The sequence below is a fragment of the Miscanthus floridulus genome, chromosome 7, assembly GCF_019320115.1.
Source record: "Miscanthus floridulus cultivar M001 chromosome 7, ASM1932011v1, whole genome shotgun sequence".
In the NCBI taxonomy this organism is placed as follows: domain Eukaryota; kingdom Viridiplantae; phylum Streptophyta; class Magnoliopsida; order Poales; family Poaceae; genus Miscanthus; species Miscanthus floridulus.
This window is the reverse complement of record NC_089586.1, coordinates 94951455-94962463: the sequence shown is the minus strand read 5'-3', so window position 1 is coordinate 94962463 and position 11009 is coordinate 94951455. Positions and strand designations below refer to the sequence as shown.

At 51.2% G+C, this 11009-nt stretch overlaps 1 pseudogene; it reads right to left on the bottom strand.

Moving 5' to 3' along the window:
• Positions 1-774: 774 nt before the first annotated feature.
• Positions 775-4409, bottom strand: LOC136465883 (long-chain-alcohol oxidase FAO2-like; annotated as a pseudogene).
• Positions 4410-11009: the final 6600 nt, after the last annotated feature.

The following is an 11009-nucleotide window of genomic DNA, read 5'->3' as shown; positions in this document are numbered from 1 at the left end:
GCCCCCTCACCAGCGCGCGTGCTCCCCAACGGGTGAGCACGCCGCCGTCGAGTGGCCTGGCCACGGTGCCCCCTTGGCCGAGCTCGGCGAGTAGATGCCCTTGGCTCGGCTTTTCTTCTCCCACGCCGGCGAAGGGCCAGCTCGGCTCTTCTTCTCCTGCGCCGGCGAAGGGCCATCCCGACGCACGGTGAGGTAGGTCCATTTCTCTTTCCCCCTTTCTCCAATTTGGATTTCTTTACTCTTATCCGAACCTGAGGTGGGGATTAGGGTTTAGATCTAGGGTTAGGATTCAGAATCCGACCTTCCCCTTCTCTGATTTGCTTTTGAATCTTCTTTCTTTTCGGAGTTCATCCGAATGGATCTCTTCCCCTTCTTTGATACCAATGTTAGGATCGTAGATTACCTCTGTGTAACCGTAGATCCGGGTAAGCCTCCTCGCCCTTTCTCTGTTGTGGCATAGCAGCAGAGTAGACGTCGGTACCATGGTGTAGTAGGCATCCTGCACGATGAAGATGAAGTCCAGTGGAGCTGCAGTAGCGACGGTGAGGTTGATGGGCTTCTCGTCGCAGGCAGCACTACTTTGATCGGTTTAGGTTTACTGTGGGTGGGATGGCAGCGGCTCTGTTGAACCTCGTAGCCCGAGCCATGATCCCCACCTCTCTTTTATATGGGTTGTGCGATAGGGGCCCACTAACCATATTAGGGTTGGGCTCCCCCGATCAGGGAGCAGAGACAAGGGCCCAATAGACCGTTGGGCCTATTGGTGGAGATCAACTAACACTCTTCAGGAACCGGGCCACCGTGCCTGAGCGACTCGGTGATGCCTGTGGCGAGGCAGTAGGCCATGGACTGGATGGTGACCATGGGGTTGACGCCCACATCACTGGGCAGGACGCTGCTGTCGCACACGTATAGGCTCTCGGCCTCCCAGCTCTTGCCGCGCGTGTCCATGGCACCGTCTCGGGCCATGGCGCCCATCCGGCAGCTGCCCATTTGGTGCGCCGTGCAGCATAGGCTCCACGCCTCAGCCTTTGACTGGGGCCCACGCACCATGTCCATGCCGTCTAGGAACTCCTCCAGCGCCACCTCCGTGGCGCCCGTGCACGCGAACCACTGCCCGTCGCTGCGGTGGGTGCCGATCTCCGCAGCGCCCGCCACCGCCAGGATATGCAGCGCGCGGTGCTGGCCCTCGTGCATGTTCTCCTAGTCTAGGGCGTCCAGGTGGTACGCCACCCGCCACTCGCCGTGCACGGTGCTGGAACCGCGGTCCCTCACCATGGAGAAGTGGTGCACCGTGCGGCCGTACCTGAGCATCCATTCCTTCATGTCGCTCCTGAACACCCAGGGGAACTACGTCCCCGCACCGACCAGGCCCATCGCAGGTGTCTCGAGGATGGCGCGTGCCGGTGTGCCCAGAGCACCTTCCACCTTATGCAGCGACATGATGATGCCGCCCTCGTACATCTTGCCCTTGAGGTCCGGCATGGTGTCTGAGAAGTAGCCCCACACCAGGGACGTCTGGTGGAGATGGAGGTTCTTGCTGATGTGCCGGTTGCTAAGCCCACTCCCACGCAGCAGCATCGGCGTCAGAAGCAACCCGCACGATGATATGGTCACCCTGGCACGCACCTCCAGCGTCCTCATGATTGTCGGGTTGGTGCTCCTCGCCACCATGCTGACGCATCACTTTGCCCTGCCGTCCGCACGACCAGTGACCGTAGGCTGGCCAGCAGCAGCTTCTCGGCCTTGCACCCCATAAGGATCACCATGCCACAGCAAGCCACATCGACCATCCACGTACGGTCCGTGCCGCACTTGTCGCCGGTGCGGCAGCCGTAACCGCAGCTACCGTAGTAGTGCCCCTCCAACGAGTTCCTCGACACCGACTCCACCTTGTACCCGAGCTTCTCGCACCCCTTGCGGAGGACCTTGTTCTGGAGCCCCTCCTCCGCGCACCCGGCCATCACAACGAGCGGCTTGAACACCTTGTCCATGCATGGCGGCGGCGTAATCATCAGTGGCGAACAATGGGAGACCCTAGTCGCGCGCCCACTCCCCGCGAACTTCATCGGGGGTCTTGATGCAAGCTGACTAGTTCACCATCGTGCCGCCGCCGACTATCGAACCTGGCAGGAGTAGCACGCTGCCGCTGAGCGTGCTGACGAACCCTCCACCCTCGTAGAGATGCTCCATCGACGACGCCTCGACGGCCGTGTAGTCCCGCGTCATGAAGTAGTTTCCTTTCTCGATGACGACCACCTTGAGCCCCGCCCTCGCGAGCACCGCTGCCGCCACGCCCCCGCCGCAGCTAGAGCCAACGATGATGATGTCACACTCGACCCTACACACATTCCACGCCGTGTCATCGGCCACCGTTGAGAAACGTGGTATGCTACCACACAGAGAATTAATCGCATAAACATGATTACTTGTGAGCAGATGATCATAGATTATATCTTTGCTTGTCGCGCGTCGCAGCGGAAGTCTTGATGAAGCACGAGTAGTCGATCCGATCAACGTCGAGGAAGTAGTCGTACGATCTAACGAAGTGCGCAACCTAGCGACACCTCTACGGCAGTCCATACGTACGGGATGGGACGACGAACCAGAGCATGCTAGCACTCCATGGCACATACTCAAAGATCCTCACGATCAACCTTTGATCGGGGGAAGAGTGCAGGTGCGGCGGCGGCGATAGGAACCTTGGCTGGTGGCTGCACTGGCAGGAGCCCTGACACAGCAGGACGTGCGGCAGTAGGCCAAGCGGCGTGCGGCAGCAGGAACCTTGCTGGTGGCGGGAGCCCTGCGGCAACAGGACGTGCAGCAGTAGGCCAAGCAACGTGCGGCAGCAGTGATAATCACCTAGGGTTAAGAGCTGATAAGCATTTATAGAATTGCTAATTGGGCTAGCGCTAATTGGGTTAGGCCCCTCTTGGGCAATACCAGCAGTCTCCCACTTGCACAAGAGTTAATTATGCAAGTATCCATGTGTTCCAATCCCTTAAATGTGTGACCCCGTAGGTCCATGCAACCTACGGACATGACTCGGAAACCATTTCCGATCAATAGTTAGCATTGGCCTCTAGCAAGGCGTACTGACTCCCCAAGATTCACGAAGATCATATCTTGCCTAACCTATAACACTTGCCAATATTATATCCTTCTGCCACACGACACCTAGCCAAGTGTAAGGCGAATGAAGTGCTACCCTTATTATTAGCCATTTCTCGCTCAGTGAAGAACTTTTCTGATCGACTAACCTTTAGTCGAGGCATGGCCATGCGCTTTTAGTTCATCACATCGAGAGGGCCCAGAGGAGTCTCTCCCTAAAACGGGAGGGGCAGATTCCTTCTTGACTTGGTACACCCTGTGACTTGATTCAACCACATCCAAAAGCTGCTTTTATAACTACCCAGTTATGGAATAGCGTTTAGCAACCCCAAAATGTGATGCTCCACAATCTGGGACTCTGTACCGATCTCAGGTCTAAGGACATAATATGCGTGTCGTTACGAGATTCACCGATAGCAGCGTATTCACAGTGTCTCGTTGTGGGTCTATCCGGCACCGTGTTCCTAACATGCGCCTACATTGTTGGCGCAATATCCCATATTGCCATGACCTGTGAAACAAGATCATCCACTCAACACATGTACCAGCTTATCTCTACGTCACAGTCCCGCATGATGGATGGAAGCTAGGGACCATTTTTAGTACAATGTCAATGTTGTATCATGGAGTTTCACTAACGAATCACATATTCACTAATCACATATAATGACAAAGTCATGGAACATATCACTAAAAATGCAGATTACAAACGTTGACATGATGTCATCATCTTATGACTACCTTTATGGAATACATCATCATAAGCCTCCCACTAGTGCTAGTCAGTTATGCCAGCATCTTATGCCCATTGACTTCGTATGCATCTCATGCTCTGCTTGTGGGAGTGGCTTAGTCAACAGATCTGCAATGTTCAGGTCGGTGTGCACCTTGCATATCTTCACATCTCCTCGATCGATGATTTCTCGAATCAGGTGATATCACCGTAGTATGTGTTTGGACTTCTAGTGCGACCTAGGCTTCTTTGCCTATGCGATAGCACCACTATTGTCACAATAGAGGTCTATTGGACTAGAGCAACTAGGGACCACGCCTAACTCAAAAATAATTTTTCTGATCCATACAGCTTCCTTTGCAGCTTCTGAAGCTGCAATATACTCGGCTTCTGTTGTCAAATCTACAACTGTCTCTTGCTTGAAACTTTTCCAGCTCACTGCTCCACCATTGAGGCAGAAGACATACCCCGATTGAGATTTGCTATCGTCCTGGTCAGTTTGGAAGCTAGCATCGGTGTAACCCTTTACAATGAGCTCCTCCGAACCTCCATATATTAGGAACATATCCTTAGTTCTTCGGAAGTACTTTAGGATATTTTTTATTGCAACCCAGTGACCATCACCCGGGTTGGATTAGTACCTGCTCGTAACACTTAGAGCATACGAAATGTCTGGGCACATGCAAAACATGGCATACATGATCGAGCCAATAGCCGAAGCGTATGGCACCCGACTCATCCTTTCTTGCTCATTAGGTGACAACGCACACTGAGTCTTGCTCAAGGTTACACCATGTGACATAGGTATGAATCCTTTCTTGGAATCATTCATGTTGAACCTATTCAACACCTTGTCGAGGTACATGCTCTGGCTTAAACCAATTAAGCGTTTAGACCAATCTCTATAGATCTTTATGCCCAGTATGTAGGCTGCTTCTCCAAGGTCCTTCATAGAGAAACTCTTTCTCAATGAGGCCTTGACATCCTCCATAAGTGGAATATCATTCCCAATCAATAGTATGTCATCCACATACAAGATTAGAAATACGAGTGCGCTCCCACTTGCCTTCTTGTAAACACATGCCTCTTCTTTATTTTGTGAGAAGCCAAACGATTTGACTACCTCATCAAAACGAAGATTCTAGCTCCGGGATGCTTGCTTTAGCCTGTATATAGACTTCCTAAGTCTACACACTTTTCTAGCATTTTGCTGGTCGACAAAACCTTCAGGCTGTGTCATGTACACATCCTCACCTAGGTTTCCATTAAGGAAAGCTGTTTTGACGTCCATTTGCCAAATCTCAGTCATAATATGCAGCAATTGCTAGAAGGATCTTAATAAACTTCAGCATTGCAACAGGCAAAAATGTCTCATCATAGTCAACACCTTGAATTTGACGAAAACCTTTCGCTATCAGTCGTGCCTTATAGATGTGAACCTTTCCATCAGCGTCTATCTTTTTCTTGAAAATCCATTTACACTCAATGGCTCTCACGCCATCGGGTGGATCAACCAGGTTCCAAACCTAATTCTCTCTCATGGACTCCATCTCAGATCGCATGGCATCAAGCCATCTCTTAGACTTCGATCCCATCAATGCTTCTGTGTATGTTTTAGGCTCATCATTGTCCAACAATAGGATGTCCTTCTGCCCTGTAATCAGTAGCGTGTACTTATCAGGTGCGCGACGTGCCCGTATTGATCTTCGTGGTTGAGGTTTATCATGTTGGTCAGCGACCATCGCTGATTCATCATGTTGCACCTCATCAATTGGAATAGAAACATTTTCTTGTGTTTCTTGAACTTCTTCAAGTTGCACTGTGATCCCACTAATTTCTTTCGAGAGAAACTCTTTCTAAAGAAAGATAACGTTTCGAGCAACAAACACTTTGTTCTCTTGACGATTATAAAAATAGTATGATTTGGTTTCCCTAGGATACCCCACAAAGACACATTTATCAGATCTGGGCTCAAGTTTAGTGGGCGTCAAACGCTTCACATAGGCTTCGCAGCCCCAAATCTTCAAGAACGACAAACTGGGATGCTTCCCAGTCCATATCTCATATGGCGTCTTCTCCATAGATTTAGATGGTACATAGTTTAGTGTAAACGCAGTTGTCGACAAAAGATGCTCGGCAGTCCACCGAGGGGCATCCCGTGATGGTAGATTTGTCGGTGGGGGTGCGCGTAATCAGGAACCGGATGGTGACACAAGGCGCAGAGACAACAATTTAGATAGGTTCGGGCCGTCTGATCGATGTAATACCCTACGTCCTGTATCAATGGTGTATTGTATTGAGATGTAGTAGATAGATCTTGTCCACAAGGGGACCCCTGCCTCTCCTTATATAGTCTGGAGGGACAGGGTTACAAGTAAAGTATCCTATTTGGTACTATACAATAGTTTGCGGTGCACGCCGAGCAGCGCCGTGCACGCCTTGATCTTGTGGGCTAGGCCACCTCTAATGGTGCGGCCCATGTCTTGTCTTGTAGATACCAGGGGCCATACCCCCATAGCTAGTCCTCGAGCCTAACAATAGGTGACGTAGTCGCATGGTGTCAGGGTCAGAAAGTAGAAGACCAGCCGAGCAGGCAGCCAGTCCCTGGGCGTAGCCTCGAGATGAGAACAAGCACATTCACCGCAAGGTGAAGTGTGCCCACTTAGTCCCCGAGCCTGCTAGAAGATGAAGAATGAATCTTGTAGCAGGGTCAAAGGAAAAGAAGTCTAAAAGCTTGCCGACGTCGTCTGACATGCGCGTATCAAGACCCCAGACGTGCTACCCAAGATCAGCACCCTGATCTGAACAGCATGGAGCAGGTTGATAGCACACCGACGAGACGCAGCAAGATCCAACCACCAAGGCAGCACTGAGGAGTCCCTGGCATCGCTGGTGATGACTGAGCACCAAGGAGCGAGGAGTCCTCGGCGTCGCTGGCAATGTTCGAGCACCGAGGAGCGAGGAGTCCCTGGCGTCGCTGGTGATGACCAAGCACCGAGGAGCGAGGAGCCCTCGGCGTCGCTGGCGATGACCGACCACCGAGGAGCGAGGAGTCCCGACGGCACTGGCGATGACCGAGCACCGAGGAGCGAGGAGTCCCCTGTGTCGTAGGCGATGACCGAGCACCGAGGAGTGAGGAGTCCCCACATCACTGGCGATGACCGAGCATCGAGGAGCGAGGAGTCCCTGACGTCGCTGGCGATGACCAAGCACCGAGGAGTCCCCAGCGTCGCTGGCGATGATCGAGCACCGAGGAGCGAGGAGTCCCTGGCGTAGGTGGTGGTGTCTGAGCATCGAGGAGCGAGAAGTGCCCGGCGTAGGCGGTGATGTCCGAGCACTAAGGAGCGAGGAGTCCCAATGTCGCTGGTGATGACCGAGCGTCGAGGAGCGAGGAGTCCCTAGCGTCGCTGGCGATGACCGAGCACTGAGGAGCAAGGAGTCCCTAGCGTCACTGGTGATGACCGAGCACCGAGGAGTGAGGAGTCCCCAGCGTCCCTGGCGATGACCGAGCACCGAGGAGCGAGGAGTCCCCGACATCGCTGGCGATGACTGAGCACCGAGGAGCAAGGAGTCCCCGGCATCACTAGCGATGACCGAGCACCAAGGAGCGAGGAGTCCCCGGCGTCACTGGCGATGATCGAGCACCGAGGAGCAAGGAGTCCCCGGCGTCACTGGCGATGACCGAGCACCAAGGAGCAAGGAGTCCCCAGCGTCGCTGGCGATGACCGAGCACCGAGGAGCGAGGAGTCCCCGGCGTAGGCGGTGATGTCCGAGCACCGAGGAGCGAGGAGTCCCCAGCGTCGCTGGCGATGACCGAGCACCAAGGAGCGAGGAGTCCTCGGCGTCGTTGGTGATGACCAAGCACCGAGGAGCGAGGAGTCCTCGGCGTCGTTGGCGATGACCGAGCACCGAGGAGCGAGGAGTCCCTAGCGTCGCTGGCCATGATCGGGCACCGAGGAGTTCCCGACAAAGCTGGCGAGGTCCGAGCATCGATGTAGCTGGCGACGTCTGTGCGGTGAAGTGTGCTGACTTAGTCCTTGAACACGAAGAAACCAAGCACCGAGGAGTCCCCGGCATAGCTGGCAAGCATGAGCGACGAACAGTCTGGTCAACTGGTCGGCGGTGAAGTGAGCATTGACTAGAAACGACCGGCAAACAGTCTGATCAACTGGTTGGCGACGAAGTCGATGAACCAAGCGGTCCGACCAGTTGATCAGTGGAGAAGTCCGAGCACCAGGTGGTCTGATCACCTGGACGATGACTCTGCAATACAAACATGTAGAATGGGTAGTACATTATGTAAAAATATATGAACTCCGGAGAAAAATTAGCAATGGCGATGAAATAGCGTAAATAGCTCGGCGATTAGTTGGTGTGAAGATGTATTTAATATAAATCGCCCGAACAGTTAGTGTGTAGACAATTCTCCAGCCCTAGCTAGTCTGTTAACCATAACACAGAGCACGGAGCCCATGCACGTGTAGAAGGAACATGCGTCGCTAAGGAGCCGCTGTCGACCACCCATAACGCAGAGGGCAGACGCTCATGCACATGTAGGGAGGAGCCGAAGACAGGGCCGTCTCTGGAGGCGTCCGGGCATCAATAGGACTATTTGGGGGTTTAGAAAATCATTTGGAGAGCAAACATAGAGAAAACAGCTCGAAAAAACATCATGGCGATATACGTAGATTGGAGAATATTTAGAAGAATATTAAAACGTGACTTAGCTTTAGATAGAAAGTCTGGTCGGCGACGTATGGTGTTATCTAGTTAGCGTTGACAACGGGCACCTAGCGAGCGGTGAGTTGTTGGTGAAGGCGACCTCGGATGTGGTTCTGAGATCGGATCTAACATCATGGGGGCTAATGTAGCCAGCGATGAATCGTCATCGTGGACCGGTATGGATCTCCATGAGATTGACGACGAGAACGCGTTGTTGATTTGAGGTCCATCTGGCTCACCTTGGATCAAGCACACACCCCTACCTGGCGCGCCAACTGTAGATAAAAGATGCTTGGCAGTCCACCGAGGGGCATCCCATGATGGTAGATTTGTCGGTGCAGGTGCATGTAATCAGGAACCAGATGGTGACACAAGGCGTAGAGACAGCAATTTAGACAGGTTCGGGCCGTCTGATTGACGTAATACCCTACGTCCTATGTCTTTAGTGTATTGTATTGAGATGTAGTAGATAGATCTTGTCCACTAGGGGATCCCTGCCTCTCCTTATATAGTCTGGAGGGATAGGGTTACAAGTAAAGTATCCTATTTGGTACTATACAATAGCTTGCGGTGCATGCCGAGCAGCGCCGTGCACACCTTTCTCTTGTGGGCCAGGCCACCTCTGATGGTGCGGCCCATGTCTTGTTTTGTGGATACCGAGGGCTATATCCCCACAGCGGTAGTCTCTAGTGCATAGCCCCAAAAATACAATGGAAGATCAGTCTAACTCATCATAGACCTCACCATGTCCAACAAGGTTTGGTTCCTTCGCTCGGACACACCGTTCCATTGCGGTGTTCCTGGTGGAGTCAGTTGTAGAACAATTCCGCAACTCTTTAGATGATCACTAAACTCATGGCTCAAATATTCTCCACCACGATCCAATCGTAGGAATTTAATTGTCTTGCCGGTATGATTCTATACTTCATTTTAGAATTCTTTGAACCTTTCAAAAGATTCTGCCTTATTCCTCATCAAATAGATATAGCCATATCTACTCAAGTCATCAGTAAAGGTAATAAAGTATTGAAAACCACCTCTTGCGACCGAGTTCATTGGACCACATACATCAGTATGTATTAGGCCTAATAACTCGCTTGCTCTCTCGCTTTGTCCAACAAAGGGAGTCTTAGTCATTTTTCCAAGTAGGCATGACTCGCATGTCGCAATCGATTCAAAATCAAAAGAATCGAGAAGACCATCTTTATGGAGCCTCTCTATATGTTTCTCGCCTATATGGCCTAAACAACAATGCCACAAGTAAGTAGGATTTGAGTTATCTACGTGAGTTCTCTTAGTACTAATGCTATTAATTTCTGCATCTTCCAGATCAAGAACGTAAAGCCCATTCACAATAGGACATCTCCCATAGTACATGCCATTCATAAAAATGGAACAACACTTGTTCTTTATTATGAATTCATAACCATCATCCTCTAAACATGAGGAGGAAATAATGTTCTTATTCAATGTAGGAACAAAATAACAACTATTGAGTTCTAGCACTAATCTAGAAGGTAATGACAATGGATAAGTGCCGACGGCCAACGCAGCAACCTTTGCTCCATTCCCGACGCGCAAATCCACTTCGTCTCTCACAAAGTGTCTATTTATTTTCAGCCCCTGCAACGATTTGCAAGTGTGAATCATTGCACCAGTATCAAATACCCATGCATTATTAGAACGCGTAGCAAGATTAATTTCAATAACATTAATACCTTGAGCGGAGGTCGCACCTCCTTTCTTCTTTTTATCTTCCAAGTACTTCTTGCAATTCCTCGACCAATGCCCCTTTACACCACAGTGAAAGCAAGCATCGTCAGGGGAGGCACCAACTTTCTTTTCTATGGCCTTGGATGCCTGCCTAGAAGTCCCACTTTCGGTAGGTTTCTTAGCCTTCACTGGGCGATTATGCTTCTTACCCTTCTGGACTATAATCACATGACTAAGAGTCTTCCTAAAACTCGCCTCTGCTTTCTTAAGCATCCCATGCAACTCAGTCAATGATTTCTTCAAACCATTCATGTGATAGTTCAAGATGAACGGTTCAAAGCTAGCAGGCAGGGACTACAGTATCACATCGATGGCAAGATCATCATCGAGGGGAAAACCCAGTCTCTGCAAGCTCTCAATGTACCCAATCATCTTAATCACATGAGGGCTGACTGGAGCACCTTCAGCAAGCTTGCAACCAAACAGGGCTTTTGAGGTATTAAACCTGTCGACCCTCGCCTGGTTTTCGAACATGCCAGTAACCCCACGATCATATCATACGGGTTAGTGCTCTCAAATTGCTTCTACAACTCAGAGTTCATGCAAGCAAGCATCAGGCACTGCACATCCACCGCATCATTAGTATGCTTCACATAAGCACGATATGCACTAGCGGTGTGCGTGACATTCTGAGGCTCTTCTGGGTAAGGCGTATCGAGAACATACTCCT